Source organism: Podarcis erhardii (genome assembly GCF_964252035.2).
Source record: "Podarcis erhardii genome assembly, chromosome: 5".
NCBI classification, from domain to species: Eukaryota; Metazoa; Chordata; class Lepidosauria; order Squamata; family Lacertidae; genus Podarcis; species Podarcis erhardii.
Window position 1 is genome coordinate 24,405,936 of NC_138509.1, and position 18,062 is coordinate 24,423,997.

Here is an 18,062-nt window from a genome sequence, read left to right on the forward strand (position 1 = left end):
TTCCCACACAAACCTCTCCATGAGAGGTCCTTTCCTTGATTCCCCCTCTCTCAAAAGTTAGGCATAGAGCAGTTGCATTAAAGATCTTTTTGGTGGTGGCCCCTCAGCTTCAGAACATTCTCCCCTGGGACTGAACTTTGGGCACGGAACTGGGACTGAACTTCAGGCATTCATTCACCCAGACTTTTAGTGACTAGGAAATCTGATGATGCTGCCTTATTGTTATTGTTTAACTGGTGTTTTGCTTGATTCTGTTATTTTTATAGCTTATATTTGTTATTTTGTTGCTTTAACTGGTGTGTTTTTTTAAAGCCACAAATTAAAAACATATTTTATAAAGTGAGGTATAAAAAATGATTTTTTAATGACCTTGGATTCCACCATTCACTTCAAGCATGCACAAGAGGCCTAGCTTTTACATTTCCTGCTCCATGCCTGAAGGCTTCTGACACGTACAGGGCAAGGAAAGTGCTACGTCTTCACTGCTGCAGAGTCTTGGAGCTTGCCTGGGGCTCTCTTTAGGCCATGTTATACTGTCATCTTTCAAGCCTGAGGCCTCTGGTTATTTTCAAAATGGGCCTAAATATGTCACACCCTTGTTCAATCTCCCAGAAAGCTTTCCCTCCCTGACTGACACCTGGTGTGGAATTGGTGGCATCCCCAGTAGAGTCATGCCATTGTACCCCATATGCAGTCTTGTTCATTGATCTGAAAGAATAACAATCCTCTCTCTTTTTTATTATCAATCCCAAGGATCAGAATCCTCATTTTGCACCCAAACATGCTTTAAAGAATCATAGAATTGTAGACTTGGAAGGATCCCCAAGGGTCATCTAGTCCAACCCCCTGCAATGCTGGAATCTTAACTAAAGCATCGATGGCAGATGGCCATCCAACCTTTGTTTAAAAACCTCCAAGGAAGGAGAGTCCACAACGTCCCAAGGGAGTCAGTGTCAGAATGTTCTTCCTGTTGTTTAGTCGGAGGTGGAATCTAGACACATAGAAAGAACGCTGTGCAAATGCTTTTTTTTTAAAAAAAAGTTTTTTAAAAAATATATATTGAATTTGCCATAAGCTCACCAATACTATCTAGTGTCACATTTTTATAATGCACTTAAAACACACTTAAAATGTTATATTTGCAGCTGTATAGCTGAGTCTGGAAACTCATTCTTTATAACTTGAAAGAAAAACGCCTTTCACACACATCCTTGCTGTGGTTATGAAAGTGTTCCTAAAAGGTGCTTGTTGTTGTTGTTGTTTAGTCATTTAGACAAGTCATTGCTAGACAAGAGGTTGCCCTGTGCATCTCTGTGTGACTAACTGTTCAGTGCTGGTCTTCCTGTCTTGCCTTTTACCAGCTGACAGACATGCCCAGAACTATTCTTTATGGAGAGACATAGGGCATAGCCACTTGCGAGAACATGTAGTCCTTTCTCTTTTAAACATAGATGTTGTTGTTGTTGTTGTTGTTGTTTAGTCGTTTAGTCGTGTCCGACTCTTCGTGACCCCATGGACCAGAGCACGCCAGGCACTTCTGTCTTGCACTGCCTCTCGCAGATTGGTCAAACTCATGCTGGTAGCTTCGAGAACACTGTCCAACCATCTCATCCTCTGCCGTCCCCTTCTCCTTGTGCCCTCCATGTTTCCCAACATCAGGGTCTTTTCCAGGGAGTCTTCTCTTCTCATGAGGTGGCCAAAGTATTGGAGCCTCAGCTTCACAACCTGTCCTTCCAGTCAGCACTCAGGGCTGATTTCTGTAAGAATGGATCGGTTTGATCTTCTTGCAGTCCATGATACTCTCAAGAGTCTCCTCCAGCACCATAATTCAAAAGAATCAATTCTTCGGTGATCAGCCTTCTTTATGGTCCAGCTCTCACTTCCATACATCACTACTGGGAAAACCATAGCTTTAACTATACGGACCTTTGTTGGCAAGGTGATGTCTCTGCTTTTTAAGATGCTTTCTAGGTTTGTCATCGCTTTTCTCCCAAGAAGCAGGCGTCTTTTAATTTCGTGACTGCTGTCACCATCTGCAGTGATCATGGAGCCCAAGAAAGTAAGAGGTGCTTAGGTAGTAATTAATCTTCGTCTGTGCGGACCAAATCCTCTTTCCATGTGCAAGCCTGTTTTTTATCTGCATCTTGAAACAACCTTTCCCCAGATGTATTTTACGATATTTCCTGGACCTCTTTTTAATAGTCTCTTTGTCTGTTTCAGCATTGTTCTATCATGATTTTCATTGCATTTTAAATTGGGGCAATAAATTGGTCTCTTATTGAGCATCCACCAAAGGATGGCAGAAGGTATCTGCGTTTAAATCTCAAGGACTGCAGCAGCTCTGTCCTTCAGGAATTGCACTGCAATGTCAGGGTTAGCTAAGATGGAGAACTGAATGTGCCTGACTGCTTTGGGGGAATCCTTTAGATGTTCAGGAGCAGCCTCACCTCTGTCAGTGCTTAGTCCAAAATCATATATCTTTGGACAATGCATACCCAAGCCTCTTGCATGAGTTTCATGTGCATCTAACTACTGGGTCTGTACAAGAGATGAAGAGCACATCTTCTTGCTCTGTAGTCCAAAATAGGTAAACTATTTTGTTGAGAGCACTGAGAAAACTGATTGCATCCATGTGTGCTGCAGCTTCCACCAGTATCACACACAGGTCTGGTTTGTAACCGTCTTATCTTTTGCCTTTTCCTTTAGAAAGTTGTTTGCTCTTTGCTTTTGCCTTAGGATTCCCAACTGGATGGATTTTGAAGACGTCAAGAAGGAGCTAGGAGCTGCAACTGAATGAGAGTGTTTTGACTAGTGTTTTTGCACTCATTGGTCTAAAATTACTGAGCAGCTGTATCATCTTCTAATCATGTTCTTTATATCCAGTGCTATTTTTCTAGCAAAAGAGCTGCTAGAACTCACCATAAACTCCTCCATTGTTCTCTTATAATGGCAATGGTACCCATCTAAGAGATGCTGGAACCAAGTTTCAGTGAGTTCTGGCTGAAAAAAGCCCTGCTTAAGTTAGAAGCTTTGCTTTCGTTTTTTAATGGAAAGCTGAGGATTCAGGCAAGTGGTCTGGAGTACCCCTGGAGACAGGGGAGGGGGCAGCTTCTGCAACCATCTGATCCCTTTTCAGCCTTGAAGTGCATGCCTCTATTGCAGTTTTTAAGGCTGTCTTATTTCATATATGTGTTTGATTTGAATATTTGGAAATTCAGAGCTAGGCTTTAGAAAACAAATGGATGTGACATGCTGTTATTGTTCTTTCCTCTCTCTCTTTCATATGTGATTGTCTCTTGCCAGTGAAGCTCATTTTGATGTCTGAAGTACATTGTCATGAATTTAATACATGGGATTAGTGGTGGGGTAATGGAATCTGTGAGTAGTATTCATATGATTTCAGTAAAACTGCTGTGTTCAGTAGCTTCAAACATTAAATGGCTTGCAATATATTTACTAGAGGAAAGTGAGAGTGTCAAAATTCTATGGAATTTTCCTTTCAGGGATACATATGCTACAGCCTGTGTATTACAGTGGCTCTGCCAAAATGTGGTATATTTTAGGAGGGAAATGCAAATAAAAATGTGTATAATTTAAATGCAGTTGAAGTTGGAAAAAAGAACAGTGAAAGGGACAGGGTGGACCACAGCGTATACCATCTTGATGGCTTCTGAGACTTTCAGATGGAGAAGAAGTGATATGGATTTTGTTTATTTATTAATGATTTATTAATAAGCTAGTTGCATGGGAAATTGAGGATTAAATTTGGTGAAATGTGAAGGGTGGGTGACGCTGGGAGATTGGCAGTGTTGGGGGGGATGTATATTATATATTTATACATATATTCCCCTAGGGGTTTAATTTTCACCCTCTGCACGTAGTTCCAGTGAGGCTGAGTTGTTTATTACTGGGGTCCAGATGTCAGACAGCAATGTTCAAGGCCATGTTAGGGAGGAATGTGTGCATGTTTTTCACAGGCAGAGTGTTACTCAAGAGGTATCAGAAGGAAATGTTTCAAAATTGATGAATGACTATTATAGGTAGATAAAAGAGGATTTACTCTTCTCGACTATTCTGAGGACAGGTTATAACAATGTATAAAAGCCATAGCAGAAATTGGTAATCAAACAGGTGATGTATAGAGAGAAGGGATGAATGTATTTTGAAATGATAGCTGGAAAAGTTATTTTATTTGGAGCAACAAAAGAAGGAGGAAAATGGAGGGGACATCTGGGGTGTGGGTGGGAAGTCAGTTTTTAAATTTGTATTGAATTTCTATTAATTTGGTGACAATTTGTTTAAAATTATGGAAAATCAATAAAAATAATTGGCAAAAAATACTTCACTTGAGCTTGTTGTAGGTTGTACACATAGTTCTAAATCATGGCCTGGTGTTTCATGTAAACCAATGATGGCCATTGCATTTGTGTTTGCTAATGGAGACTATCCAAAATATTGTGATTTGTGCAAAAACAAGGGCAGCAAAATATGTGAATAAAAGGAAAGGAGAACATTTGCAATTCCCAAATTCCAAGCAAAGGCTAGAAAAGAATAAAATAGATCTTTCCAATTTATGGACCATGCTTCACCCTAATGTTCTTGCAGAACAGGCCGTCCGCATGAGTGTTTGAACAATTGTAGATGGGAAGAAGTTCCACAGAAAACAGGGTGGAATGGATTTATGACTGAACCCATGTGAAACTGACACGGAATGGAATTAGGTTGGTCTGTCCAAGTGGCATTACTTTGGTATATAGTAATGGTATATAGTAATGGTAATATAGTAGGGTATAGAGCAGGCATCCCCAACCTTCGGCCCTCCAGATGTTTTGGACTATAATTCCCATCATCCCTGACCACTGGTCCTGTTAGCTAGGGATCATGGGAGTTGTAGGCCAAAACATCTGGAGGGCCACAAGTTGGGGATGCCTGGGATAGAGTGTTCTGCCCAAAGTGAAACCCTTGCCATCTGGGGTCTAGATCTTTCTAATATGCCTAAGTACAGAATATTCTGTGAATATTCATTCATCTACTTCCAGGGTAGGGTGCAGAAGGGTATTGTTAACATAGCTTAGTAGTGTGTGTGTGGGGGGGTGTGTGTGTGTTATGAGCTAGGAATTCCTGACGCAAAGCTCATCTCAGCCATGAAGTCACACTGTGGCCATAAGCAAGTCACAATCTTGCATCTCCAAGACCACATTTATAGCATAAAGGCAATAATGCTAACCTGCCTTACAGGATTGTTATGGAGAGATTTTATGTGAAGCACTTTTGAGCACTTAGGAAAATTACTCTATGAATAAACTTAAGTTATTTTTAGCAAAAAGAGCACAAGGTATGTGTATATTTATCACAGGAAATCCATTAATAGGTTTGTTGCGTACACAATCCCATATGCAGAGAGTAGACTCATTCTCTGAGTGTGGATTCTTTGAGTGAGTCAAAACAATGTAATTCATGCGTAAAATAGGTGCTAGTGGTCTTGGAGGAACTCCAAGTTTTGCAGAAGTACATTAAAAATGCTATGAAAGAAAAGAACCCTAAATGTGGGAGAAAACCAAAGCAGCTCAATTAGGAATGAATGTACTTAGCGCGTACTGAATGCTGGATGGGTGAGCAAGGAGACTTGGTTGGAATGGAATATCTCAGAAGGTGACATGACTGGCTAGCTGGAACCCTGAAAAGGAACACTACATTGCACAAAATTTCAGTGCCAGTCCTATTTGTATTAAGCATAGGGTAGAGACACAAATCCTGTCTCAGAGTGATAACTTCCACCTCTGGGTGTTCTGGCAAATACGGAACAGATTTTTAAAAATTGTACTTTAGTTTCCATTTAATGAACAAACACTCCACTTCTAAGCTATGATACTTTCTAATTCTCTAGTCAGTATTATAGACTTTGCTGCATGCTTATTAGCATTATGTTGAGGGAAAACCGACCAGTGCGTCTGTTGACCACTTGATGGCATCGCTACGTTGTACGGAAACTGTACTGCTGTCTCCTGTAACACATCTCTGTACTTCTTTGGTGAGAGAACACATTCAGAATTTAGAGTGCTAGAATAGGAAGGCAGCTATTTATTAATAAAGTCCAGTAAATGAAATGAAAGCTTGAGGCCTCATTTTCCAAATCTTATTCTCTTTCCCTAGTTTACTACTAAGTATTCTTACTGATTCTATTCGCCTGTATAAAAACCAGTGGAACAGCCATTTAGATTTCCTTCCTCTGCCTTTAATTTAGAGGCAGCATTTGTCATTTTCATCTTTTCTTTGCTTGCCATGTTTCTCTCAAAACAGAAGCAGGTGAGCCCCATTCCTTCTTGGGGAAGCTTACAGGGTTCTCCTGAGATCGTTGGAGGAATACACTTGCAGGACATGGCCAAACATCTGCAATGTCAAGGACAGGTCAGACTGTTTAAAGTGCTTTTTGGGTCCCCAGAGTGAGACTCTGAGCTGAGCTCCTGCATTAAACAAAAACCAAAAAGAACAGCGTTCCCAACATTTGGCTGCCAGAGGCATCTGGGAAACTTACTAGCAGCACATGAAGACAGCATCGCATGTCTCCAGCATTTAGGATTCAGAGGTGTAATGCCTCTGAAGACAGAGGCTCCATATAGCTCTCACATGTAAACAGCTCAGGGTAGCCAATGTGGCTAGAGTCACTCACAGGACTCCCAACTTTCATCAGCTTCTGCCACTATGGCCAAAGTCTAGAGATGATGGGATTTGTAGTCCAACAACTTCTGGAGAGCACCATATTTCTTGGTGGTGGCCCTCCCTGTTTTCAGGAGATTATGATAGTATAAGACATTACAAGGTACAGTGGTACCTCAGATTAAGTACTTAATTTATTCCAGAGGTCCATACTTAACCTGAAACTGTTCTTAACCTGAAGCACCACTTTAGCTGATGGGGCCTCCAGCTGCCGCTGCGCCGCCGGAGCACGATTTCTGTTCTCATCCTGAAGCAAAGTTCTTAACCTGAGGTACTACTTCCGGGTTAGCGGAGTCTGTAACCTGAAGTGTCTGTAACCTGAAGCGTCTGTAACCCGAGGTACCACTGTATATCCAAATGCATCTTTACTGGGGAGAAAGAAAGCCTATGAACAAGATAGTTGGTGTTTTAGGGGGGCAGGGGGGCAAAGTTGGATAGATAACTGATGTGTTTATGCCTTGCTCACAATGCATGTACATTGCTGAATTTCTTTATGTTGGGTTAATGTAGACTTGATGACTAGCAACAGAATGTGTAGTTTGGCTGTGTTGAAAATATTTTGTGTTTGGATGGTGCAAAAATTGATCAATGGTGGCCCGTTCACACAGGCAGATAGATAATCTCTGAATGCTATGGTCATAAGGTTATGAGCATGCTTATTGGAAACAACTCATAATGACTAGCAGCTGAGTGAGTGGAAAGACATTGCATCTGAGGTGAATGTGAGGCAAATATATAATATCTGTCTCTGGTAGTAGTATGATTTGCAAGGGTCCGTTCTTCACACTTGATTTTGCAGACATTTAAATGATGGGTGGGCATGCATGTGTGAATCAACTTTAAGATTAAATTCTCTTTGTTCATTCTATATGGGAAAGCATAATGCATTTTCTGCTGGGTTTGTATAATTGTTTCCTAAAACTAAGAAAGATCATTTGCTTTAGTCAAGAAGCACTAATGACATGCTAAGCTGTCTGTGGAATTTTATGTTTGCAGGCTTACATGATACTTTTGAATTGTTCTGTGGGCCATTAAATCAGTCTGGCCATTTCCGTGATTGACCTATAAGGACACACTGGAGAATTATGTGACAAAATTGCCATGAGGAGATGCTTCACAGCTTTTGGTTCATAGTTAGGGGGGGGGAGAAACCCCCTCTTTCTTTCACAGTTTTACTCCTGAGTCATATTGAGTAACAGTGATCTGTGTTCCAGGAGCAGATACCAGAAAGAATGTGAGAGGTTTAACTTTAGCTTCTGAAAGGGTACAAAGCAGAACATTTCTCAGATATGCAAGACTAATCCAGAAACAAGAGACATTTAAAAAAATGGTTTCTGGGCCTGCTTCAGAGTCTGGAATCCTTCAGCAGATGCCAGGGTCCCGGCACCACTTATGCCTGATTTATACCTGACCTGACTTGCTTGATTTCCACCCCCTGACCTTCACTCCAAGCATCATCATCTTAATTTCTCAGAATGTTCCAACTTAGTATTGTTTGGGGCTTTGTGGGAAACTAAAATGGTGGTTAGACCCAGGGGCCCATTACTTATTTGGAATGCAGCTGCTCCGTTTAAATGGGAAAAACTATCACATGGTGATGGACAAACTTTATTGTTCAGATTTCTTCTTTCAGGGTTCAGGAGGAGATAATATTTACTTTTGTTTTCTATTTTGATGACTTTTATCATATCTCTAAAACATCTGTTTTTGAAAATTGAAGTTAGCGATTTTTGGGGAGGGCGGGGCTGGGAGTCACATAAAAGTGGTTAGGCTTTCCTGGGGCACAAAACAGCCGGTCACTGTGTACGGCTTCATTCTGCATTCCCCCCCTCCCCAGCCTCTTGGGATTACAGTGGTGCCTCGCAAGACGAAAAGAATCCGTTCCACGAGTCTCTTCGTCTAGCAGTTTTTTCGTCTTGCGAAGCAGGCCCATTGACGGCTTAGTGGATTAGCGCTATTAGCGGTTTAGCGGCTTTTAGTGGCTTATCGGCTTAGCGGATAAGCGGCTTAGCGGCTTAGCGGCTTAGAAAAAGGGGGGGAAGGGAAAAAACCCCGCAGGAACTCGCAAGACATTTTTGTCTTGCGAAGCAAGCCCATAGGAAATTTGTTTTGCGAAGCACCTCCGAAACGGAAAACTCTTTCATCTAGCGAGTTTTCCGTCTTGCGAGGCGTTCGTCTTGCGGGGCACCACTGTATTAGAATATTCAACTGCATGCAGGAATGGCCACATCTTTTCATTTTCACATGTGGCTTGCCTCATACATGCCAGGGTTACGTTCCTGATGACCACCTTAATTCCTCTTGCATCCCCCACTTTCAGACTGACTGAAGCATGCAAAAGAGGAACCCCCCCTTCCGTGTCTCATGTGATGGATTTATAGGCCATAGTGCTGGCAGTATTCCTGACAGTATGCGTAGTCGACTTTGCATTGTACATTTTGTGTGTTAGATGTGCTGGATATGACTTGCCGACATTTTTCTTTTAGTTATCTGAGTGTCTTGGCCTACATGTGTATGAAATATGACATTTCTGTCAATTGTGGAAGGATCCTAACCACTTTGATACCACCATGAAAAGAGTAGGTCATTGAGTGAGGGCCAGGAATCCTTCTATACGATTTTCTTTTGTTTCCCCCCTTCCATTTAAGCCTACCCCACATGAATATGCAATCTTACTTCATGTTCACTCTCTTTGTTGGCATGGCAGAGATTTTCAGATGCAGTAGCATCCTTTTGTTCCCTTTCTGTCACTCCTGTCAAGCAGCCTCATATACATCTCCTTTTTCTTCTTTTTAACAATTCAGGTCATTAGCTGAGGCAAAGAGAGGGAATTGCTTTGGATGTGTCCTTTTGAAAGTTCTTAAGCCTTAATTAAACATACAACTGGTTGGCCTTTTGACTTGATGCATTTTGATCTCTTGGCTAATCAGGGCACTTAAAGAAATCACCATTACTTTAATGGGCTCAGCTTAGAAAACCAATCAAAACAGGAACTCTGGTGAACACTTGAGTCATTCATAGCAATGAGGCTGTCAGGTATTGTTTTGTATTTTTAAAGGAAACTTACAAGAATCTTATCTTCCAATGAACGTACAAATGTAAAGCTGTCATCATGCAGCCCCCATTGGAGGATCTGTAGTGTGGCATCACAATCCTGGATTTGCATGAGCCAAAGTGGTTGGGAAGGTGAAAATGAGTTTAGTAATTTCTTGGGGTGGGAAGAGGAGAGGGGTAATGTGGGTGGGGGAATGCAAGGGGGTTGGTGAGTAGCGCAAACAGAGGTGCAGCCCCATGTCATATAATAAAAAGGATATTTGAACACACATTATTTTTAATGCCAATTCCTGGATGCCATTCTTTCAAAAATCAGAGCCCAGGGAAATTAAGGGGTATGTTTCCCCATGGTATGAAGCCTTTGTTCTCAGTGGAGGATGTCATTGGGCTGCATCTGTTTATACTTGGATATTTTTTAGGGTATGTGTAAACTGCTTTAGTTCACTGGAATGAGTTGGTTGAATATTTGCCTGCATCATTTAGAAGATTTAAGGCCCAATCCAAGCATGGAGAACAATCCCCTTAATGATTCCAAAGAAACCTGCAACTTGATCCTAGCCATGTTCACTTGAAAGTAAGGTGAGCAAATATCCTACTTTATAGAGGAGGGTCCTCTATTTGAAGTGTTCTCTGGTTCAAGTCTTCTTTAAAGATTAAGAACTATAAGAAGTGGGCAGGGGCTTTGGCTCACAGGTGTGTCCAGGTACTAACTGTTCAAGGGCAACTACAAGGTCCCTGATTCCTCCTTATAGTTCGTAATCTTTCAACCAGGCATGAACCAGAGGATCCTTCAAATAGAGGACTCTTTGCCTTCAACAATTAGTACCTGAACACACTACAGATCCTTTGCTCATTTCCCCCCACTATAGTGAGATGTATTCTACTCCTATTTAAATTACAGTAATGATTTCCAACCGGGACGCGGGTGGCGCTGTGGGTTAAACCACTGAGCCTAGGGCTTGCCGATTAGAAGGTCAGCAGTTCGAATCCGCGTAACGGGGTGAGCTCCCGTTGCTCGGTCCGTGCTCCTGCCAACCTAGCAGTTCGAAAGCACATCAAAGTGCAAGTAGATAAATAGGTACCGCTCCAGCGGGAAGGTAAAAGGCATTTCTGTGCGCTGCTCTGGTTCTCCAGAAGCGGCTTAGTCATGCTGGCTACATGACCCGGAAGCTGTACACTGGCTCCCTCGGCCAATAAAGCAAGATGAGCGCCGCAACCCAGAGTCGGTCACAACTGGGCCTAATGGTCAGGGGTCCTTTACCTTTAATTATTTCCAAATTTGCATATGTAAATATTATGCAAATGTGTGCCATATTTTTGGTTTTGTACCGGTATTTCCTCTTTGAGGGAATACATAGGTGGCCACCCTACTTGAAAGGAAGGCCCATTAATTTCAGTGGGATGTACCTCCAAGTAAATATATTTACACTTAAAAGCAAGAAAAAGAATCTTATGCATGTTCACTGAAGCGTAAGTCCTACTGTGTCCAACAGGCCTTACTCCCAGGGAAGTGTGCATAGGATACAGACATGAAAAAATATAATTATGCCCTGTATTACAGCTACACTTTTTATCATAGCCAACATAAACTAGAGAAGGCATAGGTTCCAGTGATTTAGTTTTTATCCATACAACTTTTCTGGAATTGAAACTTTCATTTGCAAAGGCACAGGGAAATACATTTTCTGGTCTATTTCTGGTTTATGAAGATAACCTTTATGATGTAAAAGTCTTCAGCCAATCTGCTTGGAACAAAGCATCAACAGCAGCCAGGGCTCCACAATCATGCAAATGTCTCCGGTGGTGGTGGTCTGAAGCCTCTTTTATGAGCAGTGAAATGCCAACTTCCAGTGCACACTTTTAGATCAGAAATATCAGGTGTTTCCACCCTGGATGGGCAAGCTTGCAGGATCTGAAGTTTTGTTTTGTTTTTGTGAAAACTACCTTAGTAATGAGGCTAAGCTATTTTAATGTACCCAGATGAAATGACATTTGCACTGTATATGTGCATATTTTAATCAGAGAGGGAAAGAATATGACACTGGGCCCTTCTACATGTAAAGGTTATCTGTCTATCTATCTTTGAGGTTTTCATAGAATCGTAGAATTGTAGAGTTGGGAGGGACCCTGAGGATCATTTAGTCCAACCCCCTGCAATGCAGGAATATGCAGTTGTCCCATACGAGGATCGAACTTGCAACCTTGGCATTATCAACACCATGTTCTAACTAACTGATCTCTCTCTCTCTCTCTCTCTCTCTCTCTCTCTCTCTCTCTCTCTCTCTGAAACTCCACACATTGATGATATTAAGTTGACTCATTATTTTGTGTTAGGATACAGGAGTGGTAATCTTAATTTTAATCTATTTCACTCCACTATCCAGATGATTAACACACTTTTTACAAACCTAGGTAAAGGTAAAGGTACTCCACTATCCAGATGATTGACACACTTTTTACAAACCTAGGTAAAGGTAAAGGTACCCCTGACCATTAGGTCCAGTGATGGATGACTCTGGAGTTGTGGCGCTCATCTCGCTCTATAGGCCGAGGGAGCCGGCGTTTGTCCACAGACAGCTTACGAGTCATGTGGCCAGCATTACTAAGCCGCTTCTGGCAAACCAAAGCAGAGCATGGAAACACCGTTTACCTTTCCGCTGGAGTGGTACCTATTTATCTACTTGTACTGGTGTGCTTTTGAACTGCTAGGTGGGCAGGAGCAGGGACCGAACAACAGGAGCTCACCCCATCACAGGGATGCGAACTGCTGACCTTCTGATTGGCAAGCCCTAGGCTCAGTGGTTTGGACCACAGCGCCACCCTAGGAAGACTAAATATTTCCCTAAGCCCTGTTAACGTTCCAGGAGTTTTGAATTCCTTGTACAGCTCTTGCAAACCTTACTTGCTGTGGTAGAATAGCACACAGGCAGTTGAGTCTTGTGCCAAGTGTCTGCCGCTGTGAAATGGAATCCTTACAAATGTTGCCAAATTTCCCTTCCGTTTCCTATTATGTTTGTTCGCTGCTTAGCTAAACTGCTTTAGGAGTTTTAGCTTCAAGAACAAAAAAGTCAGGGGTGCCATTTCTATGAGAGGGAGGGGAAGTGCGTAGGGATTTCAGGAGGGAGCAAAATTTTCAGTACGGTTCAAATAACTGCTATCAGAAGTTTTCAAAACTGAATTGCAAAAAGGCATGCATTTTCAGAGTGTTCTATACTCTTTTCTTTTCATTATTAGCACTTTTATTGGGGTTTTTCAGGAAACATATTATATCCCAAATGTATATAAAATGAAGGCACAAACTGGATTGCAACTACAGCATTGTAAATCTCACAATTTCCTATTGTATGTGTCCTTTTGAAAGTTCTTAAGCCTTAAACAACATGTCCTATAAAGGTAGGGCCAAACTATGCATTAAGTTAAAAATGTAGTTTCTTTATCCATGCTTGTTTTTAAGACTTTAAATAAATAGTAGCCCAAGGGGTCCTGATTTTGACTGTGCTGTAGAGGGAAGGGGTTAACTCTCACACAACACAAATCTCTCCAAGTGCTACGTGGCACACAAAGGAAGCTGCTGTTGGTAAAATAAGAATGGGACATTTCCTTTTGCTTATATCTTGCATTTGTCTCTTCTCTTTTTATACTGTTTGAGAGCAGGAAGATATGATGGAATAAAATAGCCCTTTAAAGCAGCCACCTTCCAGTGTTACTTGATATTGTTATGATGATGCTATTGTGCTCTGTCAAGCAAGGAAGAAACCATTGTCCTGGGCTTTGTCTAGCTTGCTTGCTTGCTTAATGGACTTTGGCTGGTGGCTATAAGCTACTGGAATCTTCTGGACATAACTAGCAGTCAGGGCGAGAGTTTGAATCAGTGTTCTGGCTGCACTTGTGTGTGGCAGAGGAACAAAAAGCAGTTTAAATTTGGGCCACAAAAAGAAACCATACTGACATTCTGCAGCTGGCTTAGGAAATCAGCAATACTGTTGGTGTTTTGAAGGTGAGCGCTGTCTGTCTGGTTAGCTTTTACCACTTCCTCCATCAGGGTTAAAGAAGTAATTTGATTCAGTAGGCATTCAAAACTAAATCTGTCAGATTTGCACCAAACAAAACCCCAAAACATAAAACCATTCCTCACACCTTATGCTGAACTTACATCTACCTCCATCCTATTTTTTGCTCTGACCTACTCTTTGGACAGCAATATTTTGGCAATTCTCATGGTTCTTTGGGAAAGGTTTGGTACCCTGCAGCTTCTGCCTTTGCTGTTAATCTGAGATGACACCAGTGCCAGGTGATCCCTCCTAGTGATTTGTGGGTCCCCCCTTCCTTTTTTGGTCTCAGCCTTGCTATACTTTTCTCTTTTATCCTCCCATCTTCCCTCTCCAACTGAGACTCAATAAATTACCTGTGTGACACGCTAAGCTTTCTCTGGCAGAGAGCCTGGGAAATCAAATCTGTTCCCAAACCTAGGCCTCCCATTTGAAAGTGAAGTGTTTTCTTGTAGCTAAATCAGGTCACCTCCTTTGGAGGCAAAGAAGAGGAAAATCATATCCCTATAATTAACAAGGAGTAAATTTAGACAATGCAGCCAGCATAAATTTATGGGAAGGGTCAAGATGGAAATAATTTTGCAAACAGGCCATCTCTCCCTGTACTGCACAGCTTTATCGTGTTCTAACCTTCTGAAAGGAGCCATTGGGTTTCCTTATCTACTATTGATCTAAACTCAATATCTTCTTTTTTCCATTTTTGTTGTTGAAATACTCTCATGTAGCTTTGTTAAATGTAGATTTTATTTATTTAATTACTAATGGGCTGAATCTGGAGCATGGGTTATTCAGTGGCGCTCAGTGGATTCTTTTGGAAAACTGGTGGCTCTCCATGGTTTCTTGCTCTTTCTAAGTTGTGAAGTAATTGTGCTTCGACAGTAGTAAACTGTCCCGTTGGTCCGATATCCAGAAATAAGGAAGCAGAGGGGGAGTGCTGGTGCTGGGGCTGGATGCAAGAACTGAACGATGGAAAAGAAAGGAAAAACAATTAAAATCCAAGACCATAAAATGATTCCATAGTTATCAGATGGCCCCAAATATGTGGTCTCAGACATCCTAGAACTTCAGAACAAATGTTTTGTTGAATATAGGCAGGTTTTCTAGCAAATTGGTGCCACAATTGTGCACCAGAGCCTAAAACTGCAGGATATGCTTTCCTTAACTAAGGTTCACTTGTTTGGGAATATCAGGTCATTTACTCCGGTTCCCTCAGAGTTGTTTTCCAAAGTACTCAATACAATGCTAACATTTCAGAACAGAGAGGCCCAACTTATTCATGCTCTGTTATGGGGAAAAAATACACTCAGCTATCGCTAGGACATTGCATTCAAAATCTGAAGAAAGATGTAGTGATAAAGTGTGAGCTATCTCTTGCAATTTGAAAACATTTCCCTCAAATTAAACATTATATTATTTCAATTTGATAAGTAAATTTGGCTGGGGAGGGTGGGATATAAATAATAATAATAATAATAATAATAATAATAATAATAATAATTTATTATTTGTACCCCGCCCATCTGGCTGGGTTTCCCCAGCCACTCTGGGCGGCTTCCAACAGAGATAAAAAATACACTAAAATGTCACATATTAAAAACTTCCCTGAACAGGGCTGCCTTCAGATGTCTTCTGAATGTCAGGTAGTTGTCCATCACCTTGACATCCGATGGGAGGGCATTCCACAGGGCGGGTGCCACCACCGAGAAGGCCCTCTGCCTGGTTCCCTGCAACTTGGCCTCTCGCAGTGAGGGAACCGCCAGAAGGCCCTCGGAGCTGGACCTCAGTGTCCGGGCAGAACGATGGGGGAGGAGACGCTCCTTCAGGTATACTGGACCGAGGCCATTTAGGGCTTTAAAGGTCAACACCAACACTTTGAATTGTGCTCGGAAACATACTAATATAATAACTATAATAACAATAATAATTTATTTTTATTCTGTAAAAGAGAAATTGTGAAGTGATGTATCAAACCTTGATCAATATTTTTTTGGCAGTACTGAAGCATCGACATTCAGCGGATGCATACTCTTCTTCAGTAGTAGCTTTTTGATCTTTCTCTGAAGTCTAAAGAAAAGGGGGGTGGAGATTGAAACGGAAAATACATGATTCTTTTTGCATTAAGAACAAAAAACCCCCACACATTCATGCTGCCTTTGTTCTGAAGGAAGTAATAACTGATTCAGTTTAACAAGCTACCAAAACATTCAGAATTTGTTCAACAGTCAATCTTAGGCCTTCAAAAGTGTTCTTCTTTTCCAGATTGTTAAGTGTCATACATGGTGTTGTTGTTTAATGCTCAAGATTGAGTTCTCCATGCTGCATTCTAGACATGCTTGGAGGACATTCCTTTTTAAAGGAATGCAAAGCCCAGCACAGCCTCTTAATACTGGGGTGTGCATACATTTTATAATGAGCAAAACATTGAATTGATCAGTTCCAATTAGGATTCCTTTCCATTATCCCTTTCATCACTCATTCATAAGTGTCTGGGAGGGGGGATAACTTTCTCTGGCAGCAGTGGAGGTCCTCTTGGTGGTTGTCTCCAGCCATAGAAATTCTATCATTTATTTTGTCATCTTAGTCTCCCTCTGTGTACACTGCTTGTGTCATTCCAGGGCATTCTGAGAAAATGGCAGCTGCCAGCCAATGGAGACCATTTTCTGTTGGCTTCTATCTCCACTCCTCCAGAGTGTCTCAGAATGTTACAGTGTCACATTTGGGGGAAATAAAATAGCAGCTTCCAGGAGATAATCACAAAAATCCAATCCACCATCAAGGGCTTCACCATAAAGAATATTGCAAATGTATATATTTATATTACATTTTTGCCCTGCTATTCCTCCAAGGAGGCCATGCAGTATTGGTGGCCCATAATCCTCACAAAAATTATGTGAAATAGATAAGACAGAGTCTCAGTGACTGGCCCAAGGCCACCCATTGAGATTCAGAGCTGAGCAGGGATTTGAGAACCTTGGTCTTCCTCGTCAACAGATTGTGAAATCATTGTGCAATGAAGTTATCAGCAACCTACTTGTGCATTCTCTTACACAATCTTGTTTCGTTGATGTAAAACATTTTACCAGCAGAATAAATATAACACTAAGTGTCTTTAACTTAGCACCATGTTCAGGGCCGTCTTTAGCATATACACTGCTGGGGTGCAAAGATCCACCCAGCGCCCCCAAATTTAGTTTAGTGCCCCCCAAATTAACATTTATTGACCTTTTTTGGGAAGGGGGGAAGCCAAAGTTTTGGACCTTTTTTTAGGGGAGCGAACTCAAAGTTATTGAGCTTTATTTGGGGTGGAAGTAATCACTTACCTATAAAAATGACGCAGAGGAAAAAACTACTTTTGTTTCCTGACTCATCAAGAATATTTGGCGCTAAGGAGTAGCAGAGGAGGGGGGCAGGGACTTTCTCTCTATTGCTTTTCACTGCCAGCGATTGAGAGGGATCGGTATACAGTAGGTATACATTTGGCGCCCCCCAGAATTCGGCACTCAGGTGCCCCACACCCCTTGCACCCTCTGGGTAAATACAGCCCTGACTATGTTGGATACAACTATTTATTCTCTAGATATTTTGAGACCTCTTGAAACTTGGGCACATTTCTAGTTTGCCTGCTGGTAAATCCAGCCCACCCTACATCAGCCACTGTTGTTTCATACAAAGTTATGAAAACAAATTGCATAGGTCTTTTAAATAGTCTGCTGAATAGACTGGCTTAAATTTAACAACAGAACATTACAAGTGAAGTGAATTTGCTTCCAAAAAAGTAAAAAAAATATATACCGTAAGGCGGTTGATGAAAATTTTTATCTGCAAATTTGCTGGTTGGTTATTGAATATTTTTAGATTTGTATATGATAGTCCTTGATAGCTGATTTCATTATATGATATTTGCCAATAGTTGATGGCATGGTAGTATTTAATAAATGATATGTAATGGCATTTTATAAGTGATAATAACATGGCTACAAAGCAGTTGTATTTAGTATCTGACAGCGTTTGATAGTTTATATGCAGCTGTTGACTGACAGCTGATAGGAAATCAGATTTCATGTGTTGATATTTGCCAAAACATTTAAACAAACCTAAAGCACCTGACTTTTGAGGCAGAATGTACATATTCAGAATGTAAAACTAAACAGTGCATTCAAAATATCACATTCAAAGTTGGTCAAGAGAAACGGTCAGATGTCTAGTATTTGCCAATATTAATTTCACTTCTGAAAAGCAGCA

At 41.3% G+C, this 18,062-nt stretch overlaps 1 protein-coding gene across 6 annotated transcripts in view; it reads left to right on the forward strand.

The window, feature by feature from the left end:
- GRID1 (glutamate ionotropic receptor delta type subunit 1) overlaps positions 1–18,062 on the forward strand; it is a 737,412-nt gene that overhangs the window by 305,051 nt on the left and 414,299 nt on the right. The gene's annotated exons all lie outside the window — the stretch shown is intronic.